The sequence below is a fragment of the Lutra lutra genome, chromosome 4 (genome assembly GCF_902655055.1).
Source record: "Lutra lutra chromosome 4, mLutLut1.2, whole genome shotgun sequence".
NCBI lineage: Eukaryota > Metazoa > Chordata > Mammalia > Carnivora > Mustelidae > Lutra > Lutra lutra.
The window spans coordinates 86,572,918-86,580,944 of record NC_062281.1 but is presented as its reverse complement, the minus strand read 5'-3'; the positions used below and the strand labels follow the sequence as shown (position 1 = coordinate 86,580,944).

The following is an 8,027-nucleotide window of genomic DNA, read 5'->3' as shown; positions in this document are numbered from 1 at the left end:
GGAAAATGATTTGTCCCTGATAACACCCAGGCTGTCTTTTGTGAATTGCCCTTTGGGTTTCTCCTTCATGGGTCTTCCCTCAGCACTTTTAGGCTTGTTCCTGTCAGGCCAAGTGACCAACAGTATCTACTGCTTGCCCACACCTACAGATCAGAGGCTGAATTCTCTCTTCCACCAAATTATTTGCACAGGGCCCAAGTCTGGCTTTCAGCCCAGGGTTTTCATTCACACGTCACATGGCTTTCAGGGGTCGTTAGCCCCTAGGGCCACAGCTCCTCATGTGCACATGGTAGTAAGGAGCTTGGAGAAGTTCAGAGGCCCCTGTTGGCTTTCACAGCCTAGGACTCATTCCATAGCCTGGCCTCCTTTTCAGAAGACTGGAACAAGGGTGAAAAGGGGGTGTGCTTGTCTGCCATGGGTCCCCTCCTTCCTGTAGCAGTCTGTTTCTGAAAGTGCATGTTGGGTGCTAGGTGCATCCCTCCCCGTGAGGCGTGAGAAAGCCATCACTTGGCTTCTGATGGAGGGGGCTCATTGGTTAAGTGGCTGCAGAGGAGGAGGTAGTTGGGATCTGGCAAAAAGCTTACAGCAGCCTTGAGCTGGGATATCACTAGCCTCCTGCTTTGGGAGCCCAGGGGCCCCTGGATCCTCCATCACAGGCTGCCTATCAGTTTAGTGAGGTATTACATCTGACTTGGGGCTCTCATCTGCCCCCCTGCCTGGGTGTGGCTCCCCCTGCAACTGTTCCTCTGGACAGGGCTTCAGTGTGCTCCTGGCCTCTGTTACCAGGCAGCTGGCCCTCCAGGCTCAGCCATCAGCAGGATCTGACCAAGACTCACATTTGATTTCTCTCTGTCTTCCTCTCTCAGATACCAAATACTTCAGAAACTAAGAAAGAGGTGCCTCATGTGAACAAAACCCCATCCTAAAACCTCACCCTAAAACCCCATCATTTTCCACTTGATGGAAGGGAATCTAAAGCAGCACACCAAGTTAAAGCCTAAACAGAGCACAGGAGGGATCCTTTGCTGAGAATCCACATCATAATCCCAGGCCATTGTCTATGATTTTTACTAGAAAAGACCCATTTGAGGAGAGAAATTCTAGCCCTTCAGCTCCAGTTGTGATAAATCCCTCAGGGGACCAGTGCCTGCCTAGATCACACCCAGTTTCCAGAGGCATTCAGTCTTGCTGCTCTCAATTCCATCCTACAGAGAACTGGAATCCGGAGCACCGTGGAAAAACACCACATGTCTTAATGGACATTCTGGGCCACCAACTGGCTGTGTGAGAAGCAGACAGCATTAACTATGCAATATTCTTGCTGGAGAGGTTTAGTCTGAATTTGAGCACTAGGGAGTCATCAGACACTTTCAGGATGCAGACCATTGAACCAGATGACAGGTCTGTCATTCTTCAAAAATCAGTGTCACCACAAATAAGAGACAACAAAATGGAGAAGAGATATGATGGGTTCCAAAGGACTAAAAGAATGTGTTGCTGTACTTTTATATTCCTTTGGAGCCCAGAATACCTCCTCACCTTTAGGTGGCTGTCTCCGGTGGTGGTGATATTTCCTTGTTAGTAGGGGACAGGTCAGATATCTAGCTTAATGGCATACCTCCTGAAGTTGTCTGATCAGTCCCTTCTGATTAAATCCAGCCTATGCCTTTGGCCAGGACACTCCATAGTTAATGTTGTGTGTGTCCCAGCTCAGCCTCCCTGGAGACCAAGAGTGTCCAGTTTGCCCTTCACTGTTCTTGGGAGAGCAGCTTTGGTTTCTTTGCTATGGAGGGCCTATAAGATCTGTTCACAGCAAGACAAGTAATTTTCTTTCTAAAAATTAGGAATTTAGTAAGTGGTGTACTCTGTGGATGTATGAAGAGCCTCTTCTCTAAAGTCTTTCTCTAAAATATTGTCATCTGTTAATGATTCCAGTGGTACCTCATAACCCTATCTGTGTTTGTACATTGGAAGTATTCTAACTTTTTGATATCTATACAATGTGTATTTGTTGGCATTGTGCCATGGAAAGGAACATTCTGTCCCGCTTCTATATCATTAAAGTTTTTTTGTTAGGACAATCACTGTGAACTTATGAATTGCTGACATTCGATGCTCTAGTCTGTTCCTATCATGGTGATTTGGTGGATCTGGATATATGGTAATGGACATATTCTTGGTTCTCATCGTCAAATGTATACTGAGTCTCCATCACTTTTAGGCTCTACTTCCCCTATGGGGAGGAAATGTTTCTGTGTTTGTCTCTCTGTGGTATTTTTTTTTTCTTTTCTGCATGTGCACCTGTGTAGCTCTATCTGAGTCTGCTGTTCAGGAAGGGCATATATGTAGGGCTGAGCATTGCACTGAAAGTTTTGGACATGTTGGTTCCGTATTAGCTTGTCAAACTTTTCCCATTCAGTTTCTGAGTTTTTAAGGGATTTATCAACCTCAAACTTTGACATTATTGTATTTTCTCTTTCCTTCTGTCTTAAGCTGACACTTCATATTCTACTTTTTCCACCCAGTGAAACAGATGTTGTTGACGTCCTATTTTTCCCACCTACTCCACTCCCAGAGTTTTGTTTTACAGGTACAATTAAGTCCATTCAACAGTGACCAGCTGTTTGAAAGTCAAGTTTCCCCTGTCATCTCTTATTGGGGGAAGTTCACCCTCAAAGGAGGCCTGGTGATGGAATCAGGACTCCCTGAGAGTTCCATATTGAATACTCTTTTTCTACTGCCTGCATATATGGGCATTCTAGCTGAATAGAAAGTACTTGCACAGTGAGTTTTTACTGAGTCTTAAAAATAGAGTGCCCCAGCAGGGAAATACAAATCAAAACCACAGTGAGATACCACCTCACATCAGTCAGAATGCCTACAATTAACAATTCAGGAAACAATAGATGTTGGCAATAATACAGAGAGATGGGAACACTCTGACACTCTCAGTGGAAATGCAAACTGGTGCAGCCACTCCGGAAAACAATATGGAGGTTCCTCAAGAACTTAACATCCCTAAATCCTAGATGAATCCTCTGTGTGCGAGTTGCCTTTCCTTGCTGTTTTGATTATGTCATAAGGACCACATTTCACTGGGATCGAGTCCCCCATCAGACTCCCTGCTCAGTGGGAGCTTGCTTTCCTTCTCTGACTCCTCCCCACATTATGTTCTCTGTCTCAAATAAGTAGGTAAAAAGTTAAAAAAAAAATAAGGACCACTGAAATATCAACTCACACCTGTCAGAATGGCTAAAATCAAAAATATAGGAAAACAAGTGTGGGCAAGGCTGTGGAGGAAACTGAACCCTCTTCCCATATTGGTGGGAACATAAACTGGTGTAGCTATTGTGGAAAACGGTATGGAGGTTCCTCAAAAAGGTAAAAACAGAACTACCCTACCATCCAATAATCCTACTACTGGATATTGACTCCCAGAAATACATAAACATTAATTAGCAGGAATACATGCATAACAAAATTATGGAAGAGCCCGGATGTCCATCCACAGATGATTGGTAAAGACAATGTGATATACTTCTACCATGGAATATTATTCAGCCATAGAAAGAATAACATCTTGCCATTTGAAATGAGACAGAGGGATCTAGACTATATTATACTAAGTGAATTAAGTCAGTCAGAGATAGATAAATACCATATGATTTCACTCGTATGTGGAACCTAAGAAACAAAATATATAAGCAAAGCAAAAGAAAAGGGAGAGAGACAAATGTAGGCAGCTGCGGACTGGGCTAGAGTCAAGAGACCAAACCAGGCCCCGACTTGTGCCTCCTGGAAGCCAAGGGTTATAACCCCGTGAGTGAAAAATTGAGCAGCACTTAAGAAAGGGCCTGAGCTATGGATCCTAAGACTCACCGGACATGGTTGCCTGCATGTGCTTATCTGGAATGGGCAAAACAGGCCTGCTCATTGAATCATTGTGGATTGTGCTGTCCTTGCACGGGCTATAAACTACACCATTGTAAGATTGTGCTGTGCTTACATAAACTATGTCTTGAGTAGCCTTGAAGTTAGTACATCTGGCGCCAGAAGGTCTGCTATTGGTGCTTGGGAAATAGTAATGGGAAAGCTTGAAGGGTTTTCTGTGCATGTTGCAAACTCTTTCATAATCAGTTAAAAATAGATACTTTTTTGTAGTTGTTTCTGTTATATAATGCCTTGCTGCCTTGAATAAAATTGGCACTGCTTGGACATCATCCACTGTGTCCCTCCTGTCCCCATCTCTTTACGTCTTGTCTTTGTCTCATCATCCTCTTAACTTCTCGACCCTGGTTGTGTTGTCGCGCTGGCCGCGACAAGTGGCGCCCGAACAGGGACTTGAGCACCTTAAGGAGGAGCGCGCATATAGGCAAGTTGTTACCAGAATTCAGGTAAGAGGAGCCCTGATTGTTCATGGCCACAACAGGAGTAAAATAATATGGGGCAGTTGCAGTCTGTGGAACGGGTCTTCTTTATGACCGCTTTGCAGGCCCTTATGAAGCAAAAAGGGTCCAAGGTCTCTAAAAGGGCCTTGCAGATAATTACATAAATAAGACTTCTTCTAGTATACCCAGGTTGCTGGGCCATCCCTAGCAAAGGGGACTCTGACTTTATCTCTCTCTGTTCTTCCTAATAGACATGGGGCTTCTCCCTTGCTCATTCCTGTGTTAATCGCTATAACGAAGCCAAATGGGGTTAGTCTAACTCGAGACAGTGACTGTAAGGAATACTCCCAAGCAGCTGCCCAAACTCTCTTTGTTTCGGGGAAGTTTCCCTGTCTTCTCTGGCCCGACTTGGACTGCTTAACCCCTCCCCCCTTGCTGGCGGGAAAGCATAACATCTGCTTCTCTCTGGAGCTGATGGAGCTCTAAAATGGGGAATCCTTTCTCTATCTCCTGGCAGCACTTTGTTTCTTTCTGTTTCCCCCTTCTCATGTTTCTGCACCAACGTGCATGCGGCCTGCATGACTAACCTCCAGATCATGCACCATGGCTCCTTCTCTCTTCACTGTCAAGTAGCAAGAAGAGCGCCCCCTGGACCTAACACCCCCCACTCCAGATCTCCCCACTCGTGTCTCAGGTAAACATTCAAATTGGAGTGGGCCCAGGTGAAACGTAAATCAGTATTGGAACTAAGTTAAGTTTGTTGGTTTAATTAAGATAGACATGTCTTGAAGTTACAGCAGTAAATGTGAAACTTTTATTCTATCAAAGTTTACTGAAGGTCAAATAAGCTCGTGTTATCGGTTAAAATCTGTTAGCAAGGAAATGACTAAACTGATGGTTAATTGTCTCAAGTTTTAATGGGTAATTAACGAAGTAGCTTTCAAAGTCTTTAGTAACCTAAAAGTTTAAAGTTTGGTTGAATAACAGATGGAATTAAATTATGGACATCTAGGTCTTAACCAAACAGGATAAAATGCTAAGTCATTAATTACTAAACATAGGCTTGTACTTTGACTTTTTACAGCAAAGAAAATAAGAACATTTAAATCTGTTGGTAAACATGTTTTGCACTTAACTGATTCATAAATTTGCCATCTGAAGAATTCTGTTGTAACAGTTCACAATTGGTTAATACTTAGTCTTCACTAGAGATTAAGGTGTTTCTAAGAGTACAAAATTCTGCTAAGTGTAACTAAGACTGATGAAAATTTAAAAAGCAACTCTATGGAAAACTAGATGATATGTAAGAAATATTTAAGAAATGGAAATGCATTTTATTAAAGATAAAGGGTAATTTTGTCCTAAATAAGATGTTTGTTTAAAAGAAAATGGCTTGGGACAAAATCTGAATGCAAAAGAAAGTTGTAGAAGGTTTATAAAGGAAGACCTCAGAAAGGAGGAAAAGACCAGATGCCTGATCCTGTTTAAATAAAAGAACAAAGAAAAACAGCCCCAAGGAGATTTAACACTCTCCTAACATACCTCCACATAGATTATACTTCCAAGTGAAAGGACCATTTGGCCTTGAGAGATTAGAAAAGCAGCCTGAATTTGAGGGACTGTGAAAACACCCCATTACCATCCCCCATTGCCTGTAACCATAGAAACTCACTCTTTTTCATAAAGAATGAAAGGGGAGACTGATCACCTCCCATTAGCCAGGGATACCCAGAGTGGTGGTGTCCAACCTGTCTGAATCTGAAGAGTGCCTGACTGTGTAAATCTGTCTGTATAGCTACACTACCTCGACTACGGAGTCTGAGTGGGCTGCACCCTGAGTCCTCAAATAAGAGCGTCATATGACATAACGGTCATCTACTCCACGGAGAAGCCTGGTCCGGGTTTATACGGACAGACCTTAGCTAAGACCCTCCTAAATTCCCACGAGGGACGGTGCAGGACAGCATCTAAAAGATCCCCCTCCCTTTGTCTGCGACATCATTCACAATGGGAGGGAAACCCAGTAAACCCGCTATCTTAAGACTGCATGCTTAATAATAATAAAAAAGAAAAGACACTGTTATAGAAAAGCTGGTTTTCTCTCTACTTAAAGGGGCAAAGTTTTCTTAGGTTAATTGATCTGTTAAGGTTTTCTCTTTGCCTGCCCAGAAAACCCAGTTTCTATGTTTTGTTTTATCAGGTGTTTAACATCCTTAATTATATTTAGGCATATGTTTTAAAACTTTCTAAGGTTTAAGCAATTGTCGACAAGATTTAAATTATAAATGAGATCTCTTTGACTCATAAGGCTTTTCCTTGGTATACTCAATTACTCAGTAAGTACTGCTAAACCAATAATAAACCTTGGGTTGCATTTGGGTAATTACTGTAACTATTCTAAGAGTTCTATACATTTCCTAAGTTTTAATGTTTTCATAAGGTCATCACCTGGCAATTTAACCATATCTATTCTGAGTTTTTGTCATTTGTAATTGTTTTTAATTCTCTTATAAGATAAATTCTGTCTTAGAGGAAATTCATATGGGAGATTTCAGGACAAATACAGATATTTGATATACTTGAAAATCCTAAAACTGAAATGGGTAAGAATTTCCAAAACTAACTAAAACTGCATTCACCAGATTTAGTAATATGGAACTAAATGAACTAAAAGATTATAATGTTGTGTCTCTTAATGTTTTGTCTTATTAAACATTGCTGGTTCTCTAGTGTTTACTCTTCCAGACTAGGGATTTTTTTTTTTCTTAAGATATCTGTAACTTACAGAAATGGAAAAATATTTATTTGTAAACAAATTGGAGCATTCAACTTTTCTCTCTATTTGAACCCTCTGAAACCAAAAGGTCTCAGTAAGTATTCTTTCTTCCATGCCAATCAGTCATTTGCGTAAGTTCAATAAGAATTTGTTCTCCTTGTAACAGGACACCATTAGAAACATGGGCTATTTTACCAAGGCTTTGACCAGAATGTCATATTTGAGAAGGACTCAGATATGACCAGACAGCCTAAAGGAACTAAGGTTGACTTTATAAAACCTGGAGCTGTAAAGTCCTTTGGAACTGTTGGCCTGATACCTTGCTTACAGAATTGCCAGCAACCTCACCAGGTGAGTAAAGAATGTCACTTCCTGCAGGATACTTTGGGAACCTCAAGAAGAAAAATTCGCCCAAATTGACAGGTATTGCAGACATGCCTGATGGCAAGTACGTGGCTTGACTTCTGGCCCGTAGAGACTACTAAAAGTTCAACCTAGAGATTCCTTATAAAAAGTTCTAGCAAAGCAGATTCTAAAAGATCTATATGATCACACTCACTGTTCTTGCTGATCTTATGTAAATAATTAGGCCGAGTTTGTTAAAACTGGACATATAGGAATTTATAAAGAATCTCCATACAGAGAGGCTTCTTATATTACCCTACAAAGTCAGTACAAAGAGCTGAGTTAAAAGCTGTTCAATTAGCCCTGCAGATGTATTCTGAACCATGCAATCTATACACAGACAGCCATTTTGTGGCATGAGCAGTCCTTTCTCTGCCACAGGCTTATGTGCTTACCAATGATGAAGAATTCTATCATTTGTTTTCTAGCATTCAGCAACTTCTGAGGTCGAGACAAGC

General features: G+C 41.7%; 1 long non-coding RNA gene across 1 annotated transcript in view; it reads right to left on the bottom strand.

The window, feature by feature from the left end:
- Positions 1-7,695, bottom strand: part of LOC125096883 (uncharacterized) — a 28,996-nt gene extending 21,301 nt beyond the window's left edge. The window contains exon 1 of the long non-coding RNA XR_007126423.1: positions 7,557-7,695. This is a non-coding gene — a long non-coding RNA (uncharacterized LOC125096883). The remainder of the gene's footprint in view (positions 1-7,556) is intronic.
- Between the last annotated feature and the right edge of the window lie 332 nt (positions 7,696-8,027).